This window comes from Poecile atricapillus, chromosome 3, assembly GCF_030490865.1.
Source record: "Poecile atricapillus isolate bPoeAtr1 chromosome 3, bPoeAtr1.hap1, whole genome shotgun sequence".
Taxonomy (NCBI): domain Eukaryota; kingdom Metazoa; phylum Chordata; class Aves; order Passeriformes; family Paridae; genus Poecile; species Poecile atricapillus.
In genome coordinates this window covers 44,764,501-44,771,008 of record NC_081251.1, presented here as the reverse complement: position 1 = coordinate 44,771,008, position 6,508 = coordinate 44,764,501, and positions in this window count along the sequence as shown.

Here is a 6,508-nt window from a genome sequence, read left to right as displayed (position 1 = left end):
GATATTTTATGTATAATAAGCAACCTTGAGTCACAATCTTTGTTTAGGAGCAGCATCCAGAACTCAGGACTCACTTTGTTCTGGAGAATGGCTTCAACACCAGACTCCTTCTTATTTGCACTTTCTCTCTTGCCCGCCCTTGCATCTTTTCCCAAGACTCTGGCACTTCTTGAGTTACTGTTGTTACTGCAGCAGGATGGCTGAAGAGAGAAGAGGAGCGCTGAGAAGCATGGTTTATTCCAGGCATTTACCCATGAAGTTCCCTGAAGTTCTTCTAATAAAAGATGTGCTAGAAAGAACTACCTAAGTTCAACCAGAGTCATATTTCAGCTTTCTTTGGCTCTTGTTTTTACATATTACATAAAGTAAGAGCCATTCATCATCTTTCTTTGTCTTATGTCTATTTTAATTGGTTCATAATGATTTAGGGCTGCAAAAACTTGGGTTGCTGGAGCTGTTCTGAGTCACTTCACCTCAGCTGTGTGAAAGAAATCCCAAACATACTGCAAAACTATGTACACCTCTCTTATTTTTTCACACAAGTACAAGTTTTTATTTGTACTTGTTATCAATAAAGGGAAATCACTAAAAATTAATTACTTTTTTGTATTTTTATCACCAGAGTGTTCTGATTGCTGTTAAATAATTGAACCTTAATTTAAAAAAATACCAAACAATGTGAATTGTCCCTTATCAATATTATCAAGAAATCTTACATTTAAGGTATTTGACTGTAATTCTTCAGAAATTTTTGTTGTCTTGTTTCCTCCAGATAAACTACAAGTGAAGTATTGTACCTGTCAGACTCTGGGTGTATTAGTCTTTGCTGTATACTAATGTACTCCTCACACCTCATACAGTTTCTGAGCAATGTATAGCCTTAGGGCAGTTCTGGTCATGGTCTTAGTTTTGTCTCCTTGGTTCCTTGTCCCCACCTACCTCTAAAGTAGGTCAGGGAGAGGGAGGCCTGTGGTCTGAGGAAAGCATCCTCACTGTTTACTTCAGTCACCCAGCTACTCAATGAGACATTCCTGGTGCCTGCTCCTCTGAACTTCTAACCAGTATGGAATTGCTGCACTATTCCACAGACACACAAAATGCAGGACAAGGTCCCAGCTGCTTTTTAAACCAAATTAAAATAAAAAAGTTATCCTGATCTACTGCGTCCCACTTGTGATGGAGTTAATTTTCTTCATAGTATCCTATACAGTCCCATGTTTTGGACATGTAACTAAAACAGCATTGCTCACCCACTGTGCTCAACAGTGCTTGCACGGTGCCAAGGCTTTCTCTGCTCCTCACTCCAAAACCTAGTGAGGAGTTGGTTGTGGGCAAGGGGCTCAAGGGGCCACAGATGGGACAGCTGACCTCAGAGGTAGTCTGCTGTACAAGATCATGCTCAGCAATTAGAACTGGGGATGGAGAGGGGGGGATGTTCCAGGGGTCGGTTGCCTGGGGACTGTCTGGGCATCAATTGACTGGTAGTGATTGTTTTTTCCTTGCTTGTTTTTCATGGTTTTGTTTTCATTTTTCCCCCCTTTTATCTATTAAACTGTCTTTAACTCAACCCACAAATTTTCTCAGTGTTGCCCTTCTCTGGGGTTGAGTGTGGAGATACTTACCTGTTAGTGGTTAGGGATTTTTAGAAGGATCTACTAAAATTGTGTCTTTTAGTGGTGGCATCAATTTCAGTTTCCCACAATATTTTTGACCTTTAGGATTGTAGCCTCAAGTTGTTCCAGGAACAGAAGTAGTTCAGTAAAAATCTCTTTCTCTTTTGGTCTGAGAGTCTCCTTGGCCCCACTCATGCTCATTGAGCTGAAACACCAGCAAATACCAAGGGGATTAAAAGCCTATCAATAGGCTTTAATCATAAGGCATTTTTGTAGACTACCTTTATACTCTTCAGATCCCCCTCACCTGATTGTTAACAGTCTTTGAATAATTTTGCACATTCAGTATTTTAGTAAAGGAGCAAGTCATGCAAATGCAAAAATGTCTGTTTGCCTGCCTCTGGCCTCACACTACCTCAGCTGGATAGAGAGGAATGCTGCTCCCTGTTCCTCTGTGCTGGGCACAGAGGATGGGATGTACCATCAAACCTGGCTGGGCATGTCTAAGCCCAGATGTACTTCATCTCAGCCCAGAAAATGCTTCTATGAGGGACTGTGTCTATCCTTTGTCTATACAGAACTAAAAACCCACAGTACATCCCATGGTGAGGGGCACTGACTGAACAGCTCTGAGGTGCTTAGCTGCCATGCAACACAATTATTTTTGGTACCCAGGATGGAACACATAGGGCTCAAGATAATACAATGTTTTATCAGAGTGTGCTAGAGGGAACCTTTTATGCTGTTTAGCTATTGCTGGTTGTGATGTTGACTTACTCTCAATGCAGGTTTATTTGTTCCCTTTCTCACTCCCTGTCATGCTCAAGATTAAACATGACAATTTGAGAGCTTGTTGGAGGCTGGGTTTGTCTTCTGCAGTTTGCTGTGCTGTGTAGCACTTGCTTGTATTTTCCTTGGAGAACTATGATGAAAGCACTGGCCCTGAGCCTAATCTGGTATTTGGGCTCTGTGTTGCTGCTGTCCCAGTACTTTGGGAACCATCTCGTGGAGATAATTAACAATTACACCTTTTCTCCCTTTTCCTCTGAGAGACAGTTTGTGGAGGAAGCAACAGCACCTTCCCCTTCACCTCCAGCAAGGTAATTGTTTTCCACCTTGTTACAATGTCTCTTCAGTATTTTGAACGCTCCTGGGTAATCAGAATGTTCACATCAGTGTGTCTCAATCTGTATCCAGCTTTTCCTAGGATTAACGGAGTATTTAGGAATATCACATGGGGATATGTCCTGGGGTTGTGTGGTCATGTGTGGCAAGGTATCTGGAACAGTTTTTACCTCTGATGGTGTGGGACCTGACTGCCAAACAAGTGCAGGATCCTGAAAAAGTGGCCGTACACTTGAGAAAAGGCTGTGCTGTCACAGCTGCCCTGGCTGTGCTAAAGGGACACAACTTCTCACACTGTGCTGGGCCTGGCCTAACTCTGCCAAGAACTCTTCAGCACCCTTAGAGGGCAGAGGTGGTCTCTGTGTCTGAAGACACACAAAAAGCACCATGGCTAAGCCAGACAGCCACCTCTCAACTCTATCAGTTACCCCTGAGTAACCCCCTACAGTTATGAAGAAATGACAGAGGCAGAAGTCAATTAGTCAGGGAGAAAGCTTCTCCACAGAGGGAACAGGAGGAGGATTTGGAGAGGCAGCCTGTTGTGCAGCAGAACAGTCACAAGAACAGGAGGGGAAAGAGACAGAAATGAACAAGGCAGAAATCACCATCTCCTTATCCCCGAGTAAGCTGCAAGATACACATAAATATTACAGCCATCAACCTGGTGAGCTAATTATCAGCTGGCTGCTGCAGTGCTCTGGTACTGGAGCCAACAGTCAGGAATTAGAGAGAAGGAAGCCCAGCAGCTGGGACCCCTCACAAGGGAATGGGGCATCAACAAAAAGAGGAAAAATCGGCAGCTTCTGGAGGCAGCTGAGTTGAGTTGAGTGTGAGGAAATATTCCCTTGAAGAAGGTTTTGTAAAGTATTAAGGCAAGAGTGGACAACCACTGAGAGTATGCAGTCTCTGAGGGAATTAGCAGTGGTAGAGGTGATCTACAGAAGCCTGGATAACAACCAGACATCTAAAGACCCGGATGAAATCCAGTGCCTGTGCTCCATGCAGTGGAAGTTTCTATGGAGCACCTGGCGCTCGTGACTTGGCCAGACATCAAGGCCCCAGCTGTGGGTAGATTGGCCAGTCTGCTCCAGCAATTCGAAGAGAATCTGTCTCCCACCCACCCCTGCAGGCCTGTGCCTCAGCTGGGGAGAGATTGTCCCAACAGCTCCAGCTATTCAAAAAACATGTGTCCTCCTCCTCCTCCCTACCAGCCACCACCTAGGCTGACAAGGGAGTTGTTTTCTGCTCAGGGGGGAGGGTACCATGTGCACATTTGTGTGCCATCCTGCGGTTCTGTGTGCATTACCATGAGGGGAGCGTGGGGCAGTGGGATGCCTCAGATGTGGAAGCTGGGGTATATGAATTGCAAGGAATTTGGTGGCCAAAAAGGGCAAGAGAACTACAACTCTGGTTGCTACTGAGCAGTTCCCCAGACAGTGCAGAAGGATTGATACTGCCTTTGACTCCAGTATGGAACTCCTGGTTAGCAGAAAAAGGATCAGGTAATGAATACACCATCCAGGAATTGAGGGGCCCTGCCTCTGGCCAGGAGAAGGAAAGGGATTACCAGGTTTATTTGACTGCATGGATCTGATGGCCTGGCACACCTGAATAGCTGGCTGTGCTTCTTTTAATCTAACCCTCCATGTGCATTGCCTTATTGGCAAGAAAGAATGCACACGTGGCCCATATTTGACTTAGTGTTGAACTTGACAGAAGTAGCTAAAAGATTGAAAAGCTCTTTTTGGCTTAATGGAAACATTAAGGAAGCATTCTCTGGAGCTGCTGGGGAGTGCTTCTTGCCCCAAGCGGTGCTAAGGATGCCAGACCAGTGTTCTCAGGGGTACACCTGCAGATGAGATCTCCCCGTGGCTTTTTCTTCTCAGCACAAAAGGCTAACTCAGGCAACTGTGCCATGCTGCAGATTTGTCAAGGAAGTGGCTTCTGGGTCAGAGTACTGGCTGTCACTACGCTTGTCAGCTACTTCAATCTCAAAGAAGAGTGAGGCATCAAACTTTTTTTATTCTTTGTAGTCTTCAAAGTCTTTTACCTGCACAGTGTCTTACAAAAAATAAAGAGCTAAAGCTTTTCAGTCTCTCAAAGTAGTTCAAAGGAAAGAATATTTCCAGTTCTGAAAGTCATCTGTTCTGAAGGTCTTTGAATTAAATTATGCTTTCTTTTTCACCTTTTGGAAACCAATCCCTAAAATGCATTAATTATTTACATAATTAGCATTCACATGTTTCTCTCTTAGGCTAAGCCTGGTTTTTCTAAAGCTAGGAGAAAGTGGCCATTAAGCTAAAATTCATACAGCAAATTCCTTTAAAATAAACAAAAAGATAAAGTACAGAGCTTGCTCTGAGTTGTGAAGGGGAGAAGAGGCTGACAAACAAATTGGCATTGATACACCAAAGCCTTGTGCAGTCACCTTTTCCAGCCCTTCATGCACTTGCACTTGTGCGTGACTCTGCCCGCAGCTCCCGGCGTTGCTGCCGTGTTGCCAGCCCTGACAGCAGCCGGAGAATGCTCGGGCTCCCCCCTGTGTAGGAGATTCCTTCTCTGCAGTGCGTGAAGTTGACTTAAATTCATGCCTATTTGCAAAATGCTTCAGTCAGTGTGCGTCTCTTGAGGAAAGACAACCTTTTTCTCCAAAATAGAAAGAGCAACACGATGGTTTACTTACTAAACTGGAAAGCAGTGTTCTGTCGACTTCACACGGTGAAATTGCAAATCTGTCTGCAGGAGAAAAGAGGGATCACATCATGCAAGAACATTCATTCCTCTTGGCTAATAGTGACAAGCAGGTGTCCCACAGATAACTAAAACAGTAGCTTTCAGATTTATCCTGTTTTTAAGAAATTTTTATATTAAATTCCATTTGAGGCTTATTTTGATATATTGTGCAGAAGAACTGCAATTGTGCAGCAACATTATTAAAAAATCTTACTTTGACATATCCTTCTTTACCTTATTCCACTTTGTCTTCCTCCATTCCCTCCTTGCCCCAAATATCAAAGACTGAAAATACTCTGCTTTATTATTAGAACAATGCTCATCATTTTTAGTTTTAAAATTGTACACAAAAGTGAGCATTTTACTTGCAACAAAACCAATATCTTAAAACAACACTTTTCTATGCTTTCAATTACTACAGCAAACAACTGGCCTCAATTGCAGTGTTGAAATCTTAGCAGTTATTAAATGTCAAATTCTAGAAATTAAATGTTATGCAGAAACCATTAGAAAAATCTCAACAAGTACCAGTAGATTAGATTAACTTTTTTCCCCCCCAGAAAAAAATATGAACCCTTATTTTAAAAAGCTTTACTCTCTGCAGAGGAGTGTGATGGTTTTTCTATGTGACCAGCTTATCCGAAACACAGCATGGTTAGGAAATGAGGCATTTTTCCCTCTTGGCTAGTTTTGATGAAAGCTCTCCAAGTTGCACATTGTGTCTGAACATTTCTTCATTCATAGCATGTGCCCATCGAAAACTGTTTTCTGTTTGCAGCATTTCAGCTGTACTATTTATAAGCTCGTTGAACAATGCTACTAGAAGCTGTAAAAGGTGTGTATTTCATATGCAAATCACTAGCAATAATTTTCTACAATTACACTTAGTTGCTTGAATCATTATTTTCATAAAAATGGGTTTAGCGGGAGAACATTACAGAATAAAATGTCTGTATTAGTAAGATTTATTTTTAATCAAACAATTTTATTTATATCCAAAGTATAAAAACTGTGAATGTCCCTACCTCTGCTCACAT